General features: G+C 42.8%; 1 protein-coding gene and 1 pseudogene across 4 annotated transcripts in view; both read right to left on the reverse strand.

Moving 5' to 3' along the window:
• GABPB1 (GA binding protein transcription factor subunit beta 1) overlaps positions 1 to 8293 on the reverse strand; it is a 76257-nt gene extending 67964 nt beyond the window's left edge. For 3 of the 4 annotated variants that reach the window (XM_064365665.1, XM_064365662.1, XM_064365664.1), the window contains exon 1: positions 8079 to 8293. The gene's annotated coding sequence lies outside the window, so the exon portion shown is untranslated. The remainder of the gene's footprint in view (positions 1 to 8078) is intronic. The other variant, XM_064365663.1, reaches the window with a different exon arrangement.
• Positions 117 to 213, reverse strand: LOC135270454 (U6 spliceosomal RNA; annotated as a pseudogene).
• Positions 8294 to 13071: the final 4778 nt, after the last annotated feature.

Genomic DNA, 13071 nt, shown 5'->3' on the forward strand with positions numbered 1-13071 from the left:
ACACAGGAAAAGTAATCACGTGGGCAAAGATCATAGAGTTCACACAACCTATTTAGGAGATAAAGGTATAGTATACACCATATTAATATTTTTTTTACTTTTTATTATTAAAAATAATAAATATGGAACCCATCAAATTTATGTGTCTTCCTTGTGCCCATGCTAATCTCTGCATCATTTCAATTTTAGTACATGTGCTGCAGAAGCAAGCACCATACTAGTAATTATTTTTTCCTGTTTGGATATACAGTAAGTGCTATGGACATAAAGGATTACAGGAGCCAGAAGGGGCTATACATCCAAAACTCTTACCATAAGAAGAAGAATCAACCTAATTTCAAAATTCAGTACTGTAATTTTTATGACCACCTCAGTCTCCACAACCATAGAACGGGTGTGTTAAAGACATAGTGGCATCTACCCACCTCCTTTAAAGACTCACTACTATAGGCTGGGCGCAGTGGCTCACACCTGTAATCTCAGCACTTTGGGAGGCCAAGGTGGGCAGATAACTTGGGGTCAGGAGTTCAAGATCAGCCTGGCCAACATGGTTAAACCCTGTCTCTACTAAAAATACAAAAATTAGCTGGGCATGGTGGCAGGCACCTGTAACTGCAGCTACTTGGGAGAATCACTTGAAACTGGGGGGCAGAGGATGCAGTGAGCCGAGATCACGCCACTGCACTCCATCCTGGGCAACAGAGTGAAACTGTGTCTCCAAAAAAAAAATATCTTGGGTCAGGCATGTTGGCTCACACCCACAATCCCAGCACTTTGGGAGGTAGAGTCAAGCAGATCATGAGGTCAGGAGATGGAGACCATCCTCACTAACACACAGTGAAACCCTGTTGTCTCCACTAAAAATACAAAAAAAATTGCAGAAGTGGTGGCACGCGCCTGTAGTCCTAACTACTCGGGAGGCTGAGGCAGGAGAATTGCTTGAACCCGGGAGGCGGAGGTTGCAGTGAGCCGAGATCGTGCCCTTGCACTCTAGCCTGGGTGACAGAGCGAGACTCCGTATTTAAAAAAAAAAAAAAATTGTTGGGCATGATGGTGCATGCCTGTAGTCCCAGCTACTCAGGAGGCTGAGTCAGGAGAATCGCTTGAACCTGGGAGGCGGAAATTGCAGTGAGCCGAGATGGCACCACTGCACTCCAGCCTGGGCGACAGAGCAAGTCTGTCTCAAAAAAAAAAAAAAAAGAAAAGAAAAAGGAAAAAAAAAAAAGAATCTTATTCCTCAAGTGTAATGAGACATAAACAAGCTATTTGGGTTATAGGAATGCTCAAAGCTCTTTTAGAAAAAAATGATACTATATAATGGAATAAAATCACATCATTACTTTAGGATATTCTTAATAAGAGAATCACAGTCAGGACCAACAGGGGTAGTTTTTCAAAGTTTCAATTTTTTTTTTTTTGAGACGGAGTCTTGCTCTCTGTCACTGTCACCCAGGCTGGAATACAGTGGCACAATATTGGCTCACTACAACCTCCACCTCGCAGGCTCAATTTTTGTATTTTTTTTTTTTTTTTTTTTTTTTTTGACGGAGTTTCGCTCGTTACCCAGGCTGGAGTGCAACGGCGCGATCTCGGCTCACCGCAACCTCCGCCTCCTGGGTTCAGGCAATTCTCCTGCCTCAGCCTCCTGAGTAGCTGGGATTACAGGCACGCGCCACCATGCCCAGCTAATTTTTTGTATTAGTAGAGAAATTTTTGTATTCTTAATAGAGATGGGGTTTCACCATGTTGGCCAGGCTAGTCTCGAACTCCTGACCTCAAGTGATCTGCCCTCCTTGACCTCCCAAAGTCCTGGGATTACAGGTGTGAGCCACTGCGCCCAGCCTAAAAGTTTCAAAATTTAAAATAAAAAAAAATAAAATCACAGTATCAGTGTGCTCAGTATTTTTTAAACCAAAGGAGATAGAGGTGGACGTTTTCCTTTTTTTTTTTTGAGACAGAGTTTGGCTCTTGTGCCCAGGCTGGAGTGCAATGGCACAGTCTCGGCTCACTACAACTTCTGCCTCCTGGGTTCAAGCAATTCTCCTGCCTCAGCCTCCCTAGTAGCTGGGATTACAGGTGCCCACCACCATGCTCGGCTACCACTATTTTAATTGACTGTTAAATTTACTATGTACTAGGCCGGGCGCGGTGGCTCATGCCTATAATCCCAGCACTTTGGGAGGCTGAGGCGGGTGGATCACGAGTCAAGAGATCGAGACCATCCTGATCAACAAGGTGAAACCCTGTCTCTACTAAAAATAGAAAAATTAGCTGGGCATGGTGGCGCGCGCCTGTAGTCCCAGCTACTCGGGAGGCTGAGGTAGGAGAATTGCTTGAACTCAGGAGGCGGAGGTTGTGGTGAGCCGAGATCGCGCCATTGCACTCCAGCCTGGGTAACAAGAGTGAAACTCCATCTCAAAAAAAAAAAAAAAAAAAAAAATTTACCATGTACTATAAAACTATATAATACCATGAAAAGATGTTTTAATATTATAATAGGACTAAAAATTGAGTAAATACTTAATAGGTTCCTTATGTGCAATTCCAAAAATCCAAAAAACTTCTGAAACCCCAACTAACTCATCTTGTGTTAAACCTTACACAAACCGATATGAAGCTATTCATGGTCTTTATCCTAGTTAATGCAAACATTCATACATTTTGCCATAGAAATAGTAACACTTTTGAAGGGGGGTATTGCACTGGATTCTGTTAAAAGACTACACATTACTACCTCGCCCATATAAAAAAAAAAATCTTATTCCAAAACCCTAAGAATTTGAATAGTGAACTGTTACCCTATAATTGCTAACATTTATTGAGCTATTAACTATGTGTCAGGTACTGTTACTGTTCACTTTATATGAAATAACTCATTTAATCTTTCCAATTATCATGAGCTAGGTATTATAATAATCCCCATTTTACAAAGAAGTAAACTGAGACACGGAAAGATTAAGTAAACTGCCTGAAATCACAAAGCTAGAGTGTAACTAACTGGGATGACGCTGGGAAAAACATTTAAAATATTACACATAAGATTAACAAAACACAAGAGAATTGATTATGGTAAGGCGGTAGGAGTCAGTGATATATTTCTCTATTCAATTGACATTACTTCCAGAATAAGGAATCAAACAAAAAATTACAAAACACTACATGCATTTATAAATTCTCATTTATGTACAATTTCCACGAACTTGCTTAAAATGCAGAGAATAAACCCAAATTTCTCAGCTTATGCTAATATCTTTTTTATTGAAAAATATCTTAATATCTTAATTACAACACACAATAATTCATATTCATTGCAGAAGTTAGAAAAATTGAATAAGCAAAAAGAAAATAATCATCTATAAAACTATACTCAGAAATAACCATTTAACAATTTGGCACATATCCTTTCAGATATCAATATATATATTTTTTTTACCAAAATGAAATCATGTTTTTAAATCTACTTTTTCTCACTTACATATACCAAGACATCCTTTCATGTCTTTATATTATCCTTTCATCATTTTCATGGCTGAGTAGGCAGTACCCCACTGTAGGGATAGACCCTAACAATCACTGTGAAATATTCAGGTTGTTTACAGTTTTACCACATTATGATCAAGAGTACTGGCTCTGGAGTCACACTGGTTGGATTCAAGGCCTGGCCCTAATACTTACTAACTCAGCTACCTTGAGCAAGCAACCTAATTTCTCTATGCCTGTTTTCTCTTCTGCACAACAAAAATAGTACTACCCACTCCATATGATTACTGTGGGGGTTAAAGGCATTAATACACAGCTTTTATTATCAACAAAACAGCAGTTGGTATGTTCACAGCTAAATCTTCACACACATCTTTACTACATCAAAAAAATGCCTTTAAAGGGAATTTTCATGTCAGAAGGTATGCCGATTTTTAAGGTCTGAGTCTGCCAAATTAGTGTGGTTTAAAGCCCTTCTTCAAATAGCCTTCGCACTTAACACTCATTTCTCTTTATCCAAGAAGGCAAAAACTATTATCCAATTAAGTAAATCAGCTTGGTTCACTCAATTAGCTTTTTGTGCTTCCACCTGTAAACCTCGGCATATTTAATAAAACTTAAAGTTTATAGGTAACTAGAAGACACCTGGCCCAAATTCTCCTTCAGCACAATTCCTCTACTCTAGAATCCCCAACTTGTCAGTGAATAGGACAGACTATCACCCAAAACAACCCATTCTATTTTTACAGTTTTGAGGAAATATCTGTTGGAAGAGAGCTGTAATCTGCTTCTTTTAAACTTCTACCCACTGACCCTAGTTCCTTCTGGTCAAGGCAAATCTGATCCTTCTGTGTGACAGACCTCCAAATCCTTAAAGGTAGCTGTTACTTCTTAAAAGAAGCTTCACTTCTTTAGGTCAAACACCCCATTTTTTCAACTTTTTCTCATTTCAAATTTCTTTCACGTTTATGCTCTACAGATAAGTGATTTCAACACTTAAAACATGTCCACCACCTTGGAAATGAGAAAAACAGAGGTCTGTTCCTACCTTACTTAATCTTGAGCCTCTGTTTTTTTTTTATTAGCTCTCCAGATGATTCTGAAAGAGTCTGAGAATGAATACAAGGTCTCACTTATGATAGTATGCTACCCAAAAAGCCATCCCAATACCCCAAGTATAATATAACCAGTACAAAGTGGGGCTAACCTTGCTCTTTCAATAAGCTGTTCTACCAACTTAAGAATTATTCATGGACAGGTATGGTGGCTGACGCCTGTAATCCTAACATTTAAGAGGCCGTGGTGAAAGGATCACTTGAGTCCAGGAGTTTGAGACCAGCATGGGCAATATAGTGAGATCTTGTCTCTACAAAAAAACTAAAAAATTAGCCGGATGTGTTGGCACATACCTGTAGTTCCAGCTACTCAAAAGGCTGAGGCAGAGGCAGGATTGCTTGAACCTGAAAGGTGGAGCTTGCCGTGAAATATAATTGCACTATTGCACTCAGCCTTGGTAACAGAGCAAGCAAGACCCTATCAAAGAAAGAAAAGGGGCAGAGGGGGAGACAGCGTGGGAAGGGGAGAGAGAAAGGGGAGAAGGAGGTAAGGGAGGGAGAGAGAGAGAGAAAGGTGCACTAGGCCACCAACAACTGAACTGACAGCTGATTGCATCAAAGCATCTTCTCTGTATAGAGCACTGTGATGTGAACACAGAGAAAAAACACAGGCCCTAATACTGATCTCATCTAGTGCTAGATTTACCTTCTAGAAAGCATGAAGCAACAAACATCTTCAGAAAGGTGTAATACTAACTATAGCTGTCCCAAAGGAGATATATCAGAGCTATAGAAACATTGTGATTACTAGCTGGAAATCATAATAGTTGTTGGGGAGGAGAGGGGAGGGGAGAGATGACACTAAGGAAACTACGTAGCTCTGGCTCTGAACGTCAAGATTTTGTGTGGGTTTGTTTTTTAATGTTTGCAAAGTTAAAGTCAGAGAGAAGAGATGAAGGCCATCGGTGAGTTCATCTGAACTCAGGCTACTTACAATAAGAGACTGGGTAAACGCCTCATGCACACTCAAAAATAAATTCATGATTCAAAACTTCATGTAATTTCTGAATTCCTCATGACACGCGGTTTCACCATGTCAGCCAGGCTGGTCTCGAACTCCTGATTTCAGGCGATCTGCGTGCCTCCGCCTCCCAAAGTGCCGGGATTACAAGCGTGAGCCACCGCGCCCGGCCAAACCAAGCAAGTATAATTAACCAAGATCCAATCTATTTTCATTTAAAATAGCAAACATTAAAAATACACCTGGTGTTTTCTAACAATTACACGAAGAATGACCAGATGCTTCCTGTTGATGGAACAGTAGAGAACTACAGACTGACAGATTCAGACTAGAGTTCACAAAACAACTGGAAACAAACTTAGCTTCCTTTCAAAACCACTAAAGTATTGCCTTAAGTTTTTACACATTAATCAATTAAGTATAATTGTCTCCCAACCTAGAAAAGCCAGCATGATTCAGAGACAAAGAACTCTAAGGGTTATGTCTCTGCAAACTATTCTTGATTTCACCAAAGGATTCACTGCAGAATTAATTCCCTGTAAAAATCTGTACCTCCTATAGTTTTCAACACGTTCTATCTTTAAACATTAACATTTACACAGAAGTGTTCACAAGCATATGTAATGTGGAATTCACGCGTTACTTGTGTAAATCATTACAAATATGTACTGGAATTAAAATTTTTAATCACTTAGGAATATTTTCAAATGCTCCTGAGTCTCCGATTTCATACGCAGATTATGCAATCCTTATCCGTGATTTGGTTTAGGCACCTAAATTCCAACTTTTAAAAAAGTTAAGAGCCCAGTAAAAAGGCATGGGAATCAATCGTATTCGTCTTCTTAAAATGTGTCTTGCATAACATCCTGATTTGACGTGCATGGTGAAAGCAGGGTAAGAATGACACATTTTTGTTTTGTTTTTTTTTTATAAGTATGAGTGTACAGTGGAGTGTTCCAGAGGTTACATGATGTGCTAACCACAACAGTCTGAAGATTTAAGAATTTTCTATTGAACCAGACATTAAAAAGATTTGCAAAAATTTAAGATGTCATTCTTAACATATCGGTTAACATGTAATGGATTTTTTTTTTTTTTGGAAGAAAAAAAAGAGAAAAGAAAAGCCATCTTTAGTTTCCTTCAATTCAAAGTCTGAGCCTGAAAATGGAAGTATCAAAGCTGATGGTTATACGTCAGTGAGAAAAAAATTTCAACCAAGTTGGCTGGGTCTTTACATGAGATAAACTATCTGCAATAAAGAATGCCTGTCCACTAACTTCTGCATAATATATGAGAGGGCATCTTTTAATTCTGGGAGTGCAATGTACTTTACAAGGACCATTTACAGACTACATCAAACCTTTTTCCAGATAAAAATTAGACTTCAGTAACTTGCCTGACTCGAGAGAGCAAAACAGTCCGGAGAAAAAACTTAAAATGTTTCCACATTATCAAGCCCCCTTCAGAAGTACTGTGGTCTCTGCCCCTCCTTTGAACAGATGTCTGCTCGCCACAGTCCAATCAGATTTAAAGCAAGAGTATCTGTACTGAAAACAAGCTTAAAGTAGGAAGACACACACAAAGCAGGCCTGTATCATTCCTTTGGTTTCAGTTTTCACGTTGCACCCTTGAGGTTAGGCACGCTGATTCAACACAGTTGGAGAGCTTCACCGAAACACACTAAACACACACTGATGAACTGTGCCCTGGCAGAGATGACCTGGCAAAATTCTCAACTTCTTCCCTGAAGCCGTGCACCCGGCAGTCTCGGCGGCGAAGTCTTTGGGGCAGAAGTCCCGAGCCTTCAGAACGGCAGGCTTCTCCCCCTCAGGACTCCAGGCCCCGCGGCCAAGGCTGTAGCTGCGGCGGCCCCGCGCGGGACAGGCCTGGCTCTCCCGTTAACTCCGTCCGGGCCGGCCGCTCCCGTTCCGGCCCGAGCGCCTCTCGACCCCGCAGCACAGAGCGCCCAGAACCCGCCGCCCCAGTCGCTCGTTACCCTCTCCGGAGAGCTTGGCAGGGCCGTCAGGCTACCCGGACAAAGGGTACCCTGGCGCCCAGAGGCCGACGCCCGGCCGCGCCTGTCTTCCTCCCTCTCCCGCCCACCGCCAACCTCCAGTCGCCCGTAGAACCCCCGATGCCTCAGCTCGACCCCATCGCTACCCTGGGGCGGCCGCTCAGGACGGGCCCGCCGGGTAGCCGCGAGGAGGACCCGGCACGCCAGGGCCGAGGAGGGGGCGGCGGCCGCCACCATGTCTGCCCGCCCCTCCCAGAAGCGGGGTGCCCAGCGGACAAAGCGTAGCGGCGGGGCGGGCGGAGCGGGCGCCCAGGCCGACCCTGCCGACCCTGCCGACCCCCGCGGAATAAGCGGGGCCAGGAGCCCCGGAAACCCGGCGCCTTAATGCAATAAACAGGAAATCGCGGGGATGATCTGGGTTCCGGGGGAAGTGGAATTATTTTTTACCAGCGAAGAGATCAACTTCCACATCCGGTGGTAACAGGGCCCTACACAGACCCGCACTGACCTGGAAAAGCTTCGGGAGCGGCGACGGGGAGGCAGCAGGAGGTGGTGCGGGGACCCAAGGCGCCTCGTACCCGGCCGGGCCGACGCAGCCCCGCTACACACAAAGCGCTTCAGCTGCACAGGGCGCTATTTTCCGAAAATGCCGCGTCTGGTCGGCGCCCAAAATCCCCACCGAAAAGTCCCCCGTGCTGCGCGCGGAGGGACACATGGTGTGCGAGTGAGTCAAGCTCCCAGCATCCCTCCCGGACCCGGCCCTTGTCAACTCCTCTCCCGAGGATTTTCCGCCTCTGCACTTGTTGGCAGATCCCGCTACTACCCACTCCCTGACTCTGTTCCGGGAGGGAGAGAGGAGAAAGAGGGTCTGATTTTTTAACGAAGGGGAGGAAAATATGCCATTTCTAGTGCTTCAGCCACACAAAGAAACCGGCGGAATGATCCGCTCTCGGCGACCGCAAGTCCCGGCTCGCCCGGCGCCTGCGCGGCAGCGGGGGTGGGAGCTGCGGCCGGCCATGTGCGCGGCGGAGAGGCCGGGTGGCTGTGGAACCTTCCCGCCTGTTTGTGCAGTGGGTAGGAGTTTGGAAACTAATGTTCCTTTGCTAACCTTGGTGTCTCTGTGACGTGGTCGTTGAAAGACGGAGACTGCGGAATCTTTGGAGTTTAAGCTTGCCAACTGAGCGGCCTAGCAGAATCCTGAGAGGCGGAAGGACAGCCAGGAGGCTAGGATTTACCTTAAAGTGGCCTTAACATTCAACTAGGCAGACTGGGACGGGAGACGCTGTGGAGGTACCAGGGAAGGAACGAGTGAGGTTCCTTTTCCACTTTTGTATAAACTCAGCAGTCAGGTTCATGACGAAGATGTACATATTTCTGTAGCTTTTTTTCCCCAACATTGTAATAGTGCCTCCCATTTCGTAAACCCTAGTAACTGCTTACTAAATACCCTTGGATTACTGCCACCTCAGAGGTAGAGCTCTGTTTCTCCGTGGCTGGAATGTCAAAAATTTTGTTGTATTTTATTGAGAAAGTAGCAAAAGTTTGTTTGGAGATGAAGATTTGCAGAGTTAAAAAAAAAAAACCACACACCTTTTGAACTTAATCTAGATGTGATTTGCTAAGGAGCTTAACACATTGATATGTTTTTCACAGGGGAGCCTGGGCGTGGCTTTCCTAACCTAGTAACTGCAACTTCTAGCATCCTACCTGCATCTAGGACTTGGGAATATGTGAGACAGCGCCAATAATTTAATCCAGGAGAGTTGACAAGCTTCAATGAAATCCATATTGCGTACTGATTTTGTGCTCCCTCAGATAAGTAATCTTTCTCCACTCAGCCTTTTGTAATAATTGATGTAAAGTTTTGTAGTCTGCGTTATTTATTAAAGCATTGTGCCTAAAATAGAAGAAAAGTAGCATAAAAACCATAGTCTATGTTTTCTTTTGATTTAATATTTTCATTGCTTCAGTTAATAGAACTTTGTCAAAATTCTGATACGTTTTTCTGTAGCACTGTTTGAGTGAACAGTTAATTATTTCTGCAGAATTGTTATCCCCATTGATTTTAGACTGTAGAATGTAGACAAGTAAATAGGCATCATCAGTATGATGAGAGTGAAGCTGCTGAATACTGTGGAATCAAATAAAGGAGGAACCCCTCATTAAACCAAGAAGGAGGAATAGAGTAGAATGGGACTGAAGAAGCATTAGCTTTAATAAGGGTATTGGGGATCACGCCTGTAATCCCAGCACTTTGGGAGGCCGAGGTGGGCGGATCACCTGAGGTCAGGAGTTCGAAACCAGCCTGACCAACATGGAAAAACCCCATCTCTGCCAAAAATACAAAATTAGCCGGGCATGGTGGTACATGCCTGTAATCCCAGCTACTCAGGAGGCTGAGGCAGGAGCATCACTTGAACCCTGGAGGCGAAGGTTGCTGTGAGCCGAGATGGTGCCATTGCACTGCAACCTGGGTGACAAGAGCTAAACTCCATCTCAAAAAAAAAAAAAGAGAGTATTGGGGAAGACCTAGACAAGAGGCAGTAAGTACAGATGTTTGGCGGCAAACACTTAAGAGACTGTTGGGTAAAGAAGACAGTGCTGGAGGTCTACTTCTGAAAGCGTTGAACGCTGTATGCAGAAGTCAGCTTCTGAGAGCCAGGAGGAAGCTATTCAAAGATTTTAAGTGGAAGAATCATAGGATTGAATTCATTTTAGACAGATCACTGTTACACGAAAATTTGAGGCGAGGAAAAGAGTTTGGAGAAAACAGTAGGCTGTTAGCCAATAATGACTTAAATTTAGTTGGTGGCAAGTAGGAGTGAAGAAAATAACAAAAGTGGTTAGTGGGAGGTTTGGTTAACTGAAAATGACTGAGGGAGATAGATGTTAAAGGTGACTCCCAAGTGAGTTGGAGCAGCTAGGAGGATAGTAATGTCTTCACTGAGATTAGAAACAACAAGAGAGAATATATGTTAGGGAAGGAAGAAGGCTCTGTTTTGACCATGTAAAATTTGAAGTGCCTGTGAGCCAACCAAGCAGTTAGGGGTAGTCAGCAATTAGATAGTCATTTAACACTTTTTGGAAGAGCACCTACTCTGTGCCTGGCACTGTTCTAAACACTGAAATAGATAAAGCAGCAGCAAAACAAGCAGGGTTTCTACTTCTCTTTTTAGAGAGAAACAGCGTATAAACAAGTTTTAAAAATAGAGAATATCCCATAATAAGTTCGTGAAGAAACCTGGTCGCAGTGCCTCACACCTATAATCCCAGCACTTTGGGAGGCCGAGGTGGGTGGATCTCCTTCGATCAGGAGTTCAAGACCAGTGGGGCCAACGTGGCGAAACCACTTCTCTACTAAAAATAAAAAAATTAACTGGGCACAGTGGCACGTGCCTGCAATCCCAGCTACTGAGGCAGAGGCAGCTACTGAGGCTGAGACAGGAGAATAGCTTGAACCTGGGACACGGAGGCTGCAGTGAGCCAAAACTATGCCACTGCACTCCAGCTTGGGTGACAAGAGCAGGACTCTGTCTCAAAAAAAAAGTTCATGAAGAAGATTAAAGGGTGATTGGGTAAAGTGTTACTCTGGGGAAAATAAAGCAAAGTTTTGGTGGTTGGTTGATCAGAGATGGCCAAACTGAGAAGGTATTAGGAAGGAATTAAGAACAGTGTGAGACCAAAGGGAATAGCTGGGCAAAGGCCCTAAGGTGAGACGTTTGTTATGTTTGGGGAACAGCAAGAAGGTCAGTGTAGCTGAAGTCTAGTGAGCAAAAGAAGAAATGATACAAAGTGAATCACTCAGCCCTGATAAGAAGGTGAAGTGCACTGGAAGCCATTGAAGGATTTAAGAAATGGGAGTATCATGGACTAGGATAGTAGCAGTAGAGATGAGGAAAGTGGATAGATCCAAAAAGCTGACCTGTCTTGCTCACCAGTCAAATGAGGAAAGGGAGGAATCAATTGTGATTCCTAGGTTTTGTGCATGTTGTCTAGGTGGAATTAATTTTAATTGTGCCTTTTGTTTAATCCAGTATATCCAAATAATACTTCACTTTGTGATCAATATAAAAAATTACTAAATATTGAAAATAGGTATTTTTCTCATTACTAAGCATTTGAAATCTGGTGTATATTTTAGACTTATAGCATATCTCAGTACTTGATATTGTAAAATTTCCAGCTGAAAAATAGATTCACATACCCAAGTCATTCCAAGCATACTTAAAAGTTTTACAGTAATTGAATCATGTATGTTTTTAAATTTTATTTTAAATTAAAGTTAGGATTATAAATTCAGTTCCTAAATTAGTTTCATTTCACTTCCTGCATTTCAAGTGGGTCTAGTTGCTACCATATTGGACAGTGCAGTTAGTGAAATAGAGAATAGTGGAAAGTCAGACTTAAAAAGTTGTTTGGAACTAGCTCAAGAAGGCCTTGGATGTTAGATTAAAGGACTGAGATTTTACCCTTGAGTCAGACAGAACAGTAGATAGTTTTTGAACTAAGGAGTGACACAACATTGTGCTTATGGCTAGAAAAAGGCCACTAGGTGGCCAGCTGGTGAGTCAGGACACACTTCAGTTGCTTTGACTTCAGCCCTGTGGATTCAGAAGTCTGATTTTTGTCAGTGTCCTAGTGCACTGCCACCTAAAGTATGGTCTACAGGGTAGTGCCAGTCTGTAAGCCCTTTGTTACACATCCATTACAAGGCATTTACAGAAAGTAAGAAAGAATTTAGAAACTTACAGCAATTTAACAGACTAATTTTATTTCTGTGGGTCTAATAAATATTTGAGGGATTGTACTGTTGTATATGTCTTTATTTCCTTTTTTGTTTTTGTTTGAGACAGTTTCACTCTGTTGCCAGACTAGAGTGCAGTGGCACGATCTTGGCTCGCTGCAACCTCCACCTTCTGGGTTCAAGCGATTGTCCCGCCTCAGGCTCCCTACTAGCTGGGATTACAGGCACATGCCACCACGCCCCACTAATTTTTCTATTTTTAGTAGAGACGGGGGTTCGCCATGTTGGCCAGGATGGTCTCGATCTCCTGACCTCAAGTGATCCGCCCACCTCGGCCTCCCAAAGTACTGGGATTACAGGCATGAGCTACCATGCCCAACCTTTATTTCCTTTTTCTAATAATTTTTATTATATTATAAAAGTAACCTGTGGTCTCACAGATGAAGGGAGTCAGAAGAACCAAACTCCCAGAAGACTCATGTAAATCTAAATGCCTTTTTTACTTTAGAGTGAAAACCGTGATAGCCAAACTATAATGGACATCTGGTTATTTTCTCCTTCCATGTAGACATGGAAAGCTACATGGAAATAACCAAGTTTATAGTAGCTACCATAAATTAAATGTTTTTTGTATGCCAGCCTCTGTGCAAAGCCTATTACATGTATTATCTGATTTAATCCTCACAACTCTATAAAATAGGTATTGTCTGCACCATTTTTTCCAGTGAGGAAACTGAAGCTAAAATAGGTTGAATAA

Source organism: Aotus nancymaae, unplaced genomic scaffold, assembly GCF_030222135.1.
Source record: "Aotus nancymaae isolate 86718 unplaced genomic scaffold, 86718_ANA_hifiasm-v0.15.2.pri h1tg000062l, whole genome shotgun sequence".
NCBI classification, from domain to species: Eukaryota; Metazoa; Chordata; class Mammalia; order Primates; family Aotidae; genus Aotus; species Aotus nancymaae.